The sequence below is a fragment of the Panthera onca genome, chromosome A3 (assembly GCF_046562875.1).
Source record: "Panthera onca isolate mPanOnc1 chromosome A3, mPanOnc1 haplotype 2, whole genome shotgun sequence".
NCBI lineage: Eukaryota > Metazoa > Chordata > Mammalia > Carnivora > Felidae > Panthera > Panthera onca.
The window spans coordinates 65,860,088-65,872,784 of NC_138341.1; the positions used below are offsets into that span (position 1 = coordinate 65,860,088).

General features: G+C 37.2%; 1 protein-coding gene and 1 pseudogene across 2 annotated transcripts in view; one reads left to right on the top strand and one right to left on the bottom strand.

The window, feature by feature from the left end:
* EFEMP1 (EGF-like fibulin extracellular matrix protein 1) overlaps window positions 1-12,697 on the top strand; it is a 59,863-nt gene that overhangs the window by 23,871 nt on the left and 23,295 nt on the right. The window lies entirely within an intron of this gene.
* LOC132673014 (U6 spliceosomal RNA) lies at window positions 7,206-7,305 on the bottom strand (annotated as a pseudogene).

A 12,697-nucleotide genomic window follows, 5' to 3' on the forward strand; every position in this document is an offset into this window, starting at 1 on the left:
ACTGAGTGATTATGGAACTAAAAAAAGTCTGTTTCTAGCCATTCTTGCTGGATCCACTACTTTTTACCCTGTAGGCATAAAAGGATAATTTAAAGATCATGAGCCTTGGCTTTAAAGAACTACACCTTTACCTGGCTAGACCCCAAATTGTTAATGTAAATTTAGAATATATTTTCTCATGTACACCCTGAAATATGCACCATTCATGCATTCATTTGTTCAGCATTTAGTCGTTTATTCTCCAATTCATGTATCGATGTGTTCAGTTTATATGTATTCAAACTGTACTAGATGCCTAAACATACCACCTTACTTGCAAGGACTTTTCAGGCTAGCTGAAGAGGTAAAGTAAGGTCAGATTTTTAAACAATTAGATGACACAAATAATTCAGCTTAACAATTCAGGTCAACAAAACATTAGTTGAGAGCCTCATTCCCCATGTAGTCAATGGTAAAAGCAGTGGTAGAGTCCAGAGAAGGAACTGGTTGCTTCAAACAGAAGCCATAACGGGCTTTTTGGAGGTAGTGGATGTAATCGGAGTCATGAAGGATGAACTGGATATAAATAATCCTGAGAAGAGAAGGGGCAGGCTTTGCTGGGTGGATGTCCTGTATACAGAATAATGGTGACAATATCATGTCACTGTTTGGGGTGAGGGAAAGGGGGGCTGTTGTGGGGGCTACAGGAAACAAGATAGGAAAAGTCACTGAATCATTGGAGGACAGTTTATATGAACCCTGAATTCTTGGTTAAGCCATTCAGATTTAGTAATGTCGTAACTAGTAAAAGATTTTGAGCAAAGAATGACATAATGAAAACACTGCCTCCAGACAGTTGTAGGATGAGGAGGAAAAATAAATATACACATATGGTTAAATACGTTAAATCATCTTAATAGGACTGGGATGGATCTGACTTCTTGTAAAGTGAGTGAGTTCCTCAAAAAAGAATTGCATTAATTTTCAAGTACTGTACATATAATAACAATGCTAATACGAAACATAAAAAGAGTTTGATCCACAAGGACTATTTTCAGGATCACAGTAATTTGTTTAAAACTATTTCTAACAGACACATTCATTATTTTTGCATGTAAGTGATGACTCAAATCTTGAGTCAAAGATGACTCTAACCAAGTAGGGTAAATGGTTTATAATATTGTTTGGCAACATATTTATTCATAAGTATTACAAAGGTAAACATCAAATTGTAAATTAATAATATTTTGGTATAATTTCAGCTCTTACACCCCATGAAATAACCAGTTAGAAGCTCAACAAGCCCTTAAATGATCTCCTGAACAATCAGCCTTTCGACCTCATGTTCACATCCATTAAACTGTAGAATGTTCATTAGTCATAATATATGGCTGAAGGAATACAGAGTAAGTCTCTAACCATAAACTATGTCTGAACATAGACCTTTAATAGTAGTCTCTTATTTCTAATATGGTTAAGGCTGTGATGCTGTGAAATGCAATGAACATAACCTAAGCAGAGTCATGCTCTGATTATAACAAGGTTTTCGCAATTACAGGAAATTATGGCAAGAGGTAATTATCCATAGGCCCACTTTCCTCTATATGCCCCCTATCATCCATTTTGCATGTAAGCATGAACCAAGAAATAATCTGGTTATATACAGAGGAGAGCAAAAGTTCTCCTGGTATGGCTAGGGGAAATGCATTTCCTAGTTAAAAATTATCTTCATTAAAAATAAGAATTTAAGTGGAATACAAAAAAAGAAGGGGCTGTTTGGGAGTGGGAGTAAGGCTGACTGCTAAGCTAATAAAGCAAGAACTTAAGAACATAAGACGATATAGTTTACCTTATGAAATAATCCAAAGGAGTCTTAACTAGATTTAGATCTCCCTTCACTAAATCGTGATAGTGTGTGTGGGTGTGTGTGTGCGCGCGCGCATGTGTGTGTTTAAGATCTACCCAACAGCTAGAACTTTGCAAAGGTAAAACACCTATTTTGTCTGTTTATTGATCTGTTTAAGCTTCCATTCTAAAACACTTCATAAGCAATAGTCACACCTGTGCTTCTCCTGTACAAGAGTGGTGTCTTCTGGAGATGATGTATTAGTTGTCTAGATTTACTTTATTCTTTTACATTTGATTTGGGAATAATATGGGGAAAGAAAGTTTTAACATTTGCTTTGATAATTACAGTTTGGGAGATAGCACAAGACCACAGACTCACTATCCTATAACTGTAAGATGATTCAACAAGCTTGAGTTGAGTAACTATTGTGTTCAGAGCACACAATACAAAGATGCTGAGAATACAAAGATAAAAGCTTATATTGCCTGCCCACCCTCAAAAGTTCACCATCTATGAGGAAGTGGACAGCATTGACAACGTGGCATTTTAAGTTGCATTTTAAAGACTTCCCAGAGAAGGTGACATCAGGCTTCAGTCTAAGGAAGTTGTAGGCATTAGCCTTTAACAATTTGGAGAAAGAGAAGGGGGGAAAGGAGAAAGAATGTTCCATGCAGAGGGAAGAGCACTTGCTAAGGTCAGAAGTAAAAGACAAAAGAAGGGGACAGGTGTTCTGTATGATTCAGTGTGCAGCACATGACTGTAGGTAAGGATCAAATCATGCAGGGCCTTGCACGGCCCATTAAAAAGTTTAGATTTCATCCTGAAGATGGTGGAAAAGGACATAGTGAGTTTTCCTCTGCACCAAGTGAAAGATGTCCTGTACAAACATGGGACTACTGCAAACCCAAAGGAAGTCTGCTCGCTTCGCTCACAGAGGAGATAAACACATCATTTACTTTTAAAACATTTCTGAATCCTAACTTTGTTGACTCAGATAATTTCATTGTAAGTAATCAGGACTGGTTCTAGTCTCCATTTATAACAGTGCTATAAGGGCAAATTAAGTATGGATTTCATTCTAAAAATAGCACAGCTCAAATTTTTAATGAAATGCAATGCAATAGGGAAAATAGCTCAAGAAACAGCTAAAAACATCAGCATTAAAAATCCACTCAGCAGTTAGTGCATTGTTCCAGGCCATTATGATTTTATCCACCCAGAATATAACTGTAACTCGTAAAGGATTTTTACTACTTGGGATTTATTCCATCTTAAAGCTTGTACTAAAACTTATTGGAAGACTAATTTGAAAGTAAAATTTAACTCAGCCTTTGCAGAAGCTACAAGAAGTTCTATACATTCACCTTATTTGGCAGGGAATCCCTTAGTCTTGTAAAAGAAAAAAATAATGTCGTAACAATTGCATAAATACTATGGAAGCATTGAGTGTTATTTATTGTGTTTTGCCACGTTGTAATATAACGGTGCTAGAATTTATGCATCAAATCCAATGGAAAGCTCAGTTGGTAACTTCAACAAATTGGGGCCATAAAATTTATATGGGCCACTGATGTGTACCTCGGGTTATCCAGCAGCTGGTTTCCTAATAAAGAATGCCAGCATTCGGTAGTCAGAGCACAACTTGTTTAGGACCCTGAACCAGACAAAGGGGCATGTTTTTACCCTTAAGAAGGCTCTGGTTAAGGAGGAGGTTGGGAGCGACGATTTAAGACCTCTCAAGGCAGTTGACTTTCTAGAGATAGCAAGTTTGCTGCTACTGTTCTTTCTTAACAAGGATACAGCTGTCCCAAAGTCAACTGGACAAGCTGCTTTCTGTAGTGATCTTACATTGACCCAAAGTAATCTGGGAAAAGAAGCATAAAGAAGGTGGGCACGAGCTGGACCTTGAAAAGAAATCTATCCTATTAAAGTACAGAGTCTGGGGAGAGGCTCATGGGGGGCAAAGTCAGACAGACGGCAACATGTGTCTTACACATGGCGGTATGTAGCCTGGCTGATGATCATATAAGAATGCATTGATAAGTTGGAATTTAAGGAAAAGACTTGTTTTTATATTAAACCACCTGTTATGTTGCAGTGAGGTGCAAGCTAATCATACAGGACCTTCTGCATTTTATCAACATCTACATGAGTAATGATGAGACTAGTTGCAGGTGTTGGAGTTCTGGGGGCCTGGACAGCAGCCCACCTTCACTGAGGAGATAAAGATGGCAGGGGCACCCTGCTGAGCTCCCAATTGGTGCAGTGGAGGGTCACAGCGCTGGGCGAGGAAAACAGCCCTCCCAAACCATTGGTGAAGCAGCAGTGCCCAAGGCCTACAAACCAGGAAGAGATGTCCTAACATTAGTTTGGATGTGACAGCAGAGCTCTCAAGTTAAAAGAATACTCTGTTGCGGCACCTGGTGTCTCAGTTGGTTACGCATCAGCTCTTGATTTCAGCTTAGGTCATTATCTCACAATTGTGGGTTTGAGCCCCTTGTCAGGCTCTGTGCTGACAGTGCAGAGACTACTTGGGATTCTCTCTCTCCCTCCCTCTCTCTCTGATCCCCCCCCACCCTGCTCACGTGCTCTCTCTCTCTCTCTCTCTCAAAATAAATAAACTTAAAATAAAAAAGAATGGTCTGACTGATCAGGGTGAAATTGAGAAAGGGCAAATACAAAATTGAATGTTTAAAGAGCAAGAAGGAGTCAGAGGTGGAAGATAGAGAAAGATAGTATAAGAAGATGACGGAAAGAAGTCAGCCTAGCCACCTGCTGGTTTGTCACACTATAACCAAATGCACAGTGTTTTTCTTCAAGCTTGAAATTCTTTCATTTTTTCCTGTTAATTTTCTCAGTTAAACCCTTGATATCGAAACAAGAGTCTGTCATATCCACATACATAATTTACCTACGACTATAATGAAAGCATTGGGAAGAGGTCATTTAGTGTTTGAAGGAAACCAAAATTAATCTTCCTAAAGACTATTTTTAATATGCCACGGTCTTACCATATTACTAGCATTGCATTTACAACAACAACAACAACAACAACAACAACAAATGGCTCAAAATCAAACTTTCCTGTATGATGTGATTGAATGGATGCTTCATCAACTGCAAATTATGCAGATCACCATTATGTTTTGTGGAGACTCCTCATGTGAAAAGTCAGATATCAATGTTTTCATCTTAGAGTCTAACTCTGAGCCTTGTCCTTATGAATAAACAACCAGAAATACTTGTCCTGACTTTACATGCAGTTGTTTCCACTACACTTGAAAATATTCCCCATCTGTTCTTTGGTTCTGATTTGTAACTTCAGCACTGTCTTGAAAGATGATGACCATAATATCCTCGACTTAGCCAATATAATAAAAATTGCTGCTGAAATTTACATTTTCATAGCTTTTTCATAGTTGGAACTTTTTCATACAAAAGTTTTTTCTCAGAGTTACATATAGGTTCTAATTAGAGCTCTAATTAAAGCTATGTTTGCTAAGTAGCCTTTATAAACATTAATACTCCATTGCTGTGAAGCAATTAATTGTCCTTTTGTATCACAAAATAATACTAGATTTATTTTTGTTTTGCCATATCTCCTTTGTTTAAATGCAGTTTCCCCAATGAGAAAAAGCTTTAAGAAAGGCTGATTTTGCCTATTCTCATATCCAGTCATCTGGACTATGCCAAAGGAAGGGAAGTCATTCAATGCTGTGGTCATTCTCCTGACTGGATTTCAGTCATGACAGACCACATTCAAAATAGGACACTGAGCAAGGAAACAAGGATAGGATATGTAATTATAGACAAGTGCATAGAAAATTATATTAAAAGCCCTGACTTTCTGCAGTTTTTTGCTTCCTTCCATCTGTAGACAACAGAGGTGCCAACCTGATGTACACTGACTTATAGTCATCTCACAATGTTAAATACAATTTATTGGACACTTAGTGTCAACCAGGTACCATTTGCAGGAGAGGGGGTGTTATTTCAATTAGTACTCACAATACCATTATGAAATGGGTATTATCCCTCCTTGACAGATGTGGCAGTGAAACTTGGAAAGGTTAAATAACTTTCCCTGAATACACACCTAAAATGTGGTATTTCTTGAATTTGAACTGAGACCTACTCGATGCTAAGACCTGTGATCTTACCCACTCTTGTGTCTCAGTCATATTTCATATCATTCTGTCAGTGAGTTGCATAAGAAAAAAAATTTATTCTAGGGTTTTCAGACTTTCTAAAAAGATCAACAAGTCCTCCCATAAACTCTAATTCTTGGTATAATAAATTCTTGGTATGATTAGGTTAGAAAAAAGCTAGCACAAGCAACAAAAAAAAATCTCAAATATAATAACCTATGATTTAAAAATATTGTGCAGTGAGAAAATAGTATGATTGTTGTAACTCTGGGAGCCCTGAAACAGATCCCTGGCTGATAGGTCCTTATACCTATCTGGCAGCCTCACAATCATCCACATTAACCACATACATGCCTGAAGCCAAAGATTTTCATTTTGAGGTTTCCATAAACAAATTATTACATTTCTAGGGAAAAATAATTCCAGGCTAATTTCAAAATTAACAATATGAACTGTTCAATTTTTCCATTTTCTTCTAAAATGAAAACTTGGAATATGATAGACTCCACGGATGTGCTCCATGCAGTAACTATATATATATATATATATATATATATATATATATATATATAACTATATATATATATATATAACAGATCTAAGAACACAGTCTTTCTTTTTTCTTCTGTGTTGATTCATGCCAAGAAATTCCCTTAAAGACTGACTTAGTTTGGCATCTACCTTTAACATATCAACTGTATAACTGGCAAAGGTCCATCTCCCTTTGTACTCTACAGACATAGAAACCGTGTATGAGGCGTGTTTCCCCATGAGATTTTTTTTTCAGAGTTTATGCTGCCAAACAAGCATTAAGCAACTCTAAATTCCTGAAAGTATGTAAGTTTACAGGTACACAGTAGTGCATTTAAACATGGAGGAGCACTTTCTGTTCATCCCACTCTGCTAACAGAGCCATTTAATCCTGAAAGATGAGTCCACTTTTAGATGCTCCTTTTATACTATAGATCAGAATCCACTGCTGAAAAATGAAAAAGAAGGGAAGAAGAAAGAGAGACCTATGATCATGGTTCATCAAAAAGCAAGAGCATGTTATTCAGGTTTCCCAGGATCCAATATTTTAAGTTAGAGAGGGCAGAAGAAAGAAGAGTTGGAAAATGAGTCTTTTTTACAACAGCATTCAGGAATTCGGTAAAGTAGGCTTTACTTTTGGATTTTTAAAACTGAAAGAGATCTCAGTCTCTCAGAACAGATCTCCGTCTCTCAGATCTCAGAACATACAGTCCATGAATTTGCGTGTCATCCTTACCCAGGGACCATGCTAATCTTCTCTGTATTGTTCCAATTTTAGTATATGTGCTGCCGAAGCAAGAGAATACATAGTCCAAATATAATTTTGCCTCCGAGGGAAATGTAAGGTAAAATGCTTCAAACTCATTTAAAAGTCCAAAGACTATTTAATATGCTAGCTTGAGAAGTCTTTAGGATTGAAACACTCACCGGGTCAGTAGTTATATTGAACAGTATTTTCTTTAGTTTCCTATTGCCTTTAGGTACTCCTTGAACTAATACTCAGGAGTTACTTGAATGCTGTTGCCTCACAACACTGAACGTGTTTTAACACAGAGAGGAGGGGATATCCCACATCCTGCGTATGTCAAACACAATTTATCAGCAACTTAAATTCAAATATGCATGATAATTCATGAATAACTTGGGGAAAATGGCAACTGTAGTATCAGTTTGGAACAAAACCAAAAAGTCAAGTCTCACTTGGTTTAACAGTATATGAAAGATTTGGACACAAGCTGATAGTTGTTCAAATATAACATTTTGATCACTGAATAATCTTATGCCTTAATATGATGAAGGTTGCAGAGCATTCCTTCCTGAAAAATAATTCATACAGGACAAAAAAATACTAAGTCTAGATTTTAACTCCTACATTGCTCAAGGAAGAGGAATAAAATAACCACTTAAGATGAGATCTTTCCTTGCTATACTTTATCATAGAGCAAGGTTTTCAGATGGTAGGGGATAAATTATGAAAGTATAAAAGTAAACATTACAACTCTACAGAGATATATGTACGTGCATCATGTGTCAAGTGAGAGAACGCATAGACATTGAATTTTGTTGAATCCTCACAACTTTCTACATTAGGGTTCCTGCAGCATCTGTTTTTTGATTTTTTGATTAACATTTTCAAACTCAAAGTTGAATGTGTGATACAATGAACATTCAATACCTGCCATCAGATTCAGATTCAGAAATTGTTAACATTCTGCCATATTTTCATGCAGTGCCTTCACATCGTTTTTAAACACAGATGACCTGTCAAATCCCCACCACCACTGAGATCCACATTACATCATTTGCATGTTTCCAGTGACGGGAACCTCATTACTTATTAATACATTAAAATGTCCAATGACCATAGTTTTTTTTTTTTTTACCCTGAACTAAAATCTGCCTTCCTTGGGGCCCCAGGGTGGCTCAGTCAGTTAAGCGTCTGACTTGGGCTCAGGTTATGATCTTGTGTTCGTGGGTTCAAGCCCTGGATCAGGCTCTGTGCTGACAGCTCAGAGCCTGGAGCCTGCTTTGGATTCTGTGTCTCTCTCTCTGCCCTCCCCTGCTCTCTCTCTCCCTCCCTCTCTCTCTCAAAAATAAACATTTTTTTAAAAAATCTGCCTTCCTTGAATTTCTACCCATGTGTTCTAGTTCTGCCTTTGGAAAGACATGGTCAAGATTTTTCCCTTCTTCTCTAAGTGGCCCTTCAAAACCCTAAAGTTCACTTTGTAACAGACCATCTCAGATACAAATTCTATTTGTATTTTCTTCTCTTGTAAATTGAGTGCAGTGGGTAAAAAGATAAGGAGATATCGGGGCGCCTGGGTGGCGCAGTCGGTTAAGCGTCCGACTTCAGCCAGGTCACGATCTCGCGGTCCGTGAGTTCGAGCCCCGCGTCAGGCTCTGGGCTGATGGCTCGGAGCCTGGAGCCTGTTTCCGATTCTGTGTCTCCCTCTCTCTCTGCCCCTCCCCCGTTCATGCTCTGTCTCTCTCTGTCCCAAAAATAAAATAAAAAACGTTGAAAAAAATTTAAAAAAAAAAAAAAAAAAAAAAAAAAAAAGATAAGGAGATATAAGGAAGGAAGGAGGGGCTATAGCCCTTCTTAAGGGCCCACAAGATTTCATATGTGATATTTTCATTTTCATTCAGTTTGACATAGTCTCAAATTTCAATTTTATCTTCTTTAAACCATGAGATCTTTGGAAGTATGTGTCTTCTTTTCCAAAAGAAGGAGATTTTTTGGTTTTGTTGTCATCAATGTTGTTTCTATCAGATTTGCATTGTAGTGAAGGAACAAAATCTGTATATTGTAATTTTTGAAATGTATTTAGACTTGCCTTAAGGCTAGCATATGATCATTTTCTTTTAACATTCTCTCAGTGCTTGAATAGATTATGTATTTTGTGTAGCCTTCTATGTATATCAAGTAGTTCAAAGTTTTTAATCGTGTTATTCATATTTTCTATTCATTTCTGAAAATGTATGTTTATTTGTTTAGTTACTAAGAGAGATATGTTAAAATCTCTTAGTGTAATTGTGTGTATTCATTTTCCCTTTAGTTTTACCTATTTTTGCTTTACCTATATGGAGGCTCTGTGATTAAATGCACTTCTATCCTGAATTTCTACATTTTCCTGGTAAACTAAAACTTTTTTCACTACATAGTATTATTTTTTATTGTCTAGTAATCTTTTTTTTTCCTTAAAGTCAGCTTTGTCTGATATTGATATTGGAAAGCCAACTTTCTTTTGATTAGTGTTTGCATAGTATTTTTTCATCTTTTTTTCTTTAACTTGTGTCCTTATATTTAAATTGTTTCTCTTGGGGCATCTGGGTGGCTCAGTCTGTTGAACGTCTAACTCTTGATTTCACCTCTGGTCATGATCCCAGGGTTGTGGGATCGAACCCCACATCAGGCTCCAAGCTGGCATGGAGCCAGCTTGGGATATTCTGTCTGTCTGTCTGTCTCTCTCTCCCTCTGCTCCTCTCCCCCACTCACTCTCTCTCTCCCTCTCTCTCAAATTAAAAACAAATTTTTTCTCTTAAAACAGAATTTTTAGGTTTTTTTCTTTGTAATGAACATGAGCATTTAATCTACTTATATTAATATAACAATTGCTTTGATTCGGTTTAAACTACCATTTTACTGTTTGCCTTCTATTTGTCCTGCACATTTTAGTTTCCTTTTCTTTCTTTTCTTGCCTTCTCATTTTGTATTATGCCATTTCTCCCCGAATTAGATTTGTAGTTTTATGCTCTTTTACTGTTCCTTTAGTGTTTTCCCTAGGGATTACTTTGATATGCATCCTTGATTTATCAAAGTCTAAAATAAATTAGTAGTTTTACTTCTTCCCAGACAATGCAAGGACCTTCAAATACTTAAACTCTATTTACCTTCCTGCCAACGTATTATTCTCATGTATTTTAATTATAAATACTTTATAAATCCCAAATATGTTATAAACCCCAAATATTTTATAAATCCCCAAAGACCTTCCTATTATTGTAACAAATACAGTCAGTATTCATTTAGATTTACTCACATATTTATCCTTTCATTGCTTTTCATTGTTCTGGAATTTTGAATCAAAAAGAGAAAGGAATTTAGTGCAAATTTGGTGAGTTCCACCCCTCCTTCATCCTACCTCTTTGCTTCATTTGGAATTCAGAAAAACATAAGGGCCCTGAGGCATATGGGGAAACATTGTGCAGAAACATCATAAGTAAGATGTAATGAAATGGGTAGGAAAATATACACAAGAAGGTAACATGCTCTGAAGGCAAGAAGCACAAAGATGTGCTTTATTTAAAAAGCCTTAAGCAGTTAATGATTTGGAGAAGTATTGCCAAATTACACTCAGCAAATTTAGTAGTATGCCCCAATTTAGTGGGCACAAAAGCTGTTTATTGTTGAATGAACAACAAGTATAATGTAATTGGTTTCATACAATTAGGAGGTCACCAAGCCATGCTTGTTATAATTGGCATTGCCATAGCCAGGGGCTTGTGTGACCTCAAGCGATGATTGGCCTGAAGGAGTAAGCCAAGAATGTGTGTGCTTTGGGCTAGGAAGACTGACTAATCTGGCTGCAAGGCTCAAGGAGGGGGCCAGGAATCAAGTCACAGTGCTTAGGCAGGGCATGGTGGATTCAGCTGAATGTAGTCAGTCTCCATTCAGTTCATCACTCTCCAGGGATTTGATCTGGAGCCGGGGATGGAAGGTGGTTGGAAGGAGGGAGGTAAAGTGGTAGGGCACCAGGAAACCACAATTGAAATGTCAGTTCAAAGGCATCCCATAATAAGATGGGATCATAATGCTTCTGAAAGCCATCCAGTTTGAAGCTGGTCCCCAGCTTGTATGGAACTTTCACACAGACTGTCTTTAATTCCTGGTACTGAACTACCCTAAAGCAAAGATTAATGGTGCCACTTCTTTCAAAATACAGTTTTACCTACACAAGGTTGTGGGTTGATGACTGGTTGTAATATCAATCCAAATACCAGGGTCGTCTTTTCCCAAACATATTTTTAATAGGTAATTAAGTTTAAGAAGTAAAAACAGGGAGTTTACCTGAGAAATGTCATATTCACAGAGGTGTGAGAGAACACTCTTGACGACTAACAATCATTTATCAAGTAGAAATGTTTTTCCTTAAGATTCCGAAAGCAGTGAGTTTCACTTTGCAAGTGTGCAAAAAGAGCAGAAAAATAATTAAGGACTCCATTTCTTTGCTTGCTCTGTTTTGGCCTTGTGAGCAATTGGTTCCTTTGGTCTGTGTGTAGTACAGGTGAGTCACGAGTTGAACTGGTCATGTGTACCACTTGGTTTTCTCCCCCATGTTCATGAACTGTGTGTCTAACCTCATCTGATCGTCTTGCAAATGAGCACCACTAGCCACAGAGGAAACTGCTTGAGAAAGGGTCCATTTGTAGTGAAAATCAATCATTGTTGCTGGAAAAGCAACTCCCAAGTCCATGTAGCATGGTTTTTCCATATGAGAACAGCATTATTTCAAGGTTCTGATAGAACACAGGGCAATGACAAGGACTTCCAGGACACTAGATACACCACCCTCTAAAACAAAGAAATGAACTATCAGTGAGGCTGATGTTTGTTGATTTTGGTGATATTTTTGTTTATCATTTAAAGCACACCAATTATTAACAATCTGTTTTGCCAGAACAGATAAGAATCTAGAACTATAAATCTACTGCTGGCCATAGATGAAGACAGTTCTCTTTTGTTACTTAATATCAGTATTTATTTTCTCCACTAGAACTGCTTAGCTTGGGCGAATTCTAGCTGATAATTTCAGAAGGGTGAAAAGCTAACTAGAACTGGGCATTTAGCCCAGATAAATCTGATTCCAGTACTATGAAAGAAGCAGCAAGGGAAATAGAAAGTCTTTGACAAAAATTGTTGATAATTGGCTAAGGACTGGGGAGGGAAACAGAAGACTTGGAGAGCTATGAATGTTATTCTAATAGAGAAGAAAGACACAAGGGAGGAATCAAGGTACTACAGATTAACAACCATCTCTTTAATTCTAAGAAAAATTGAATATATATACATATATAAAACTACAATTAAAGGTCTGCTATCCAAAACTCAGGAAATGAATCTTTCTGAAGACCAAAACTGCAGGGGCAAAATGGAAATCTAGCATTTCAGTTTTACTCTGTGTGACCTTGG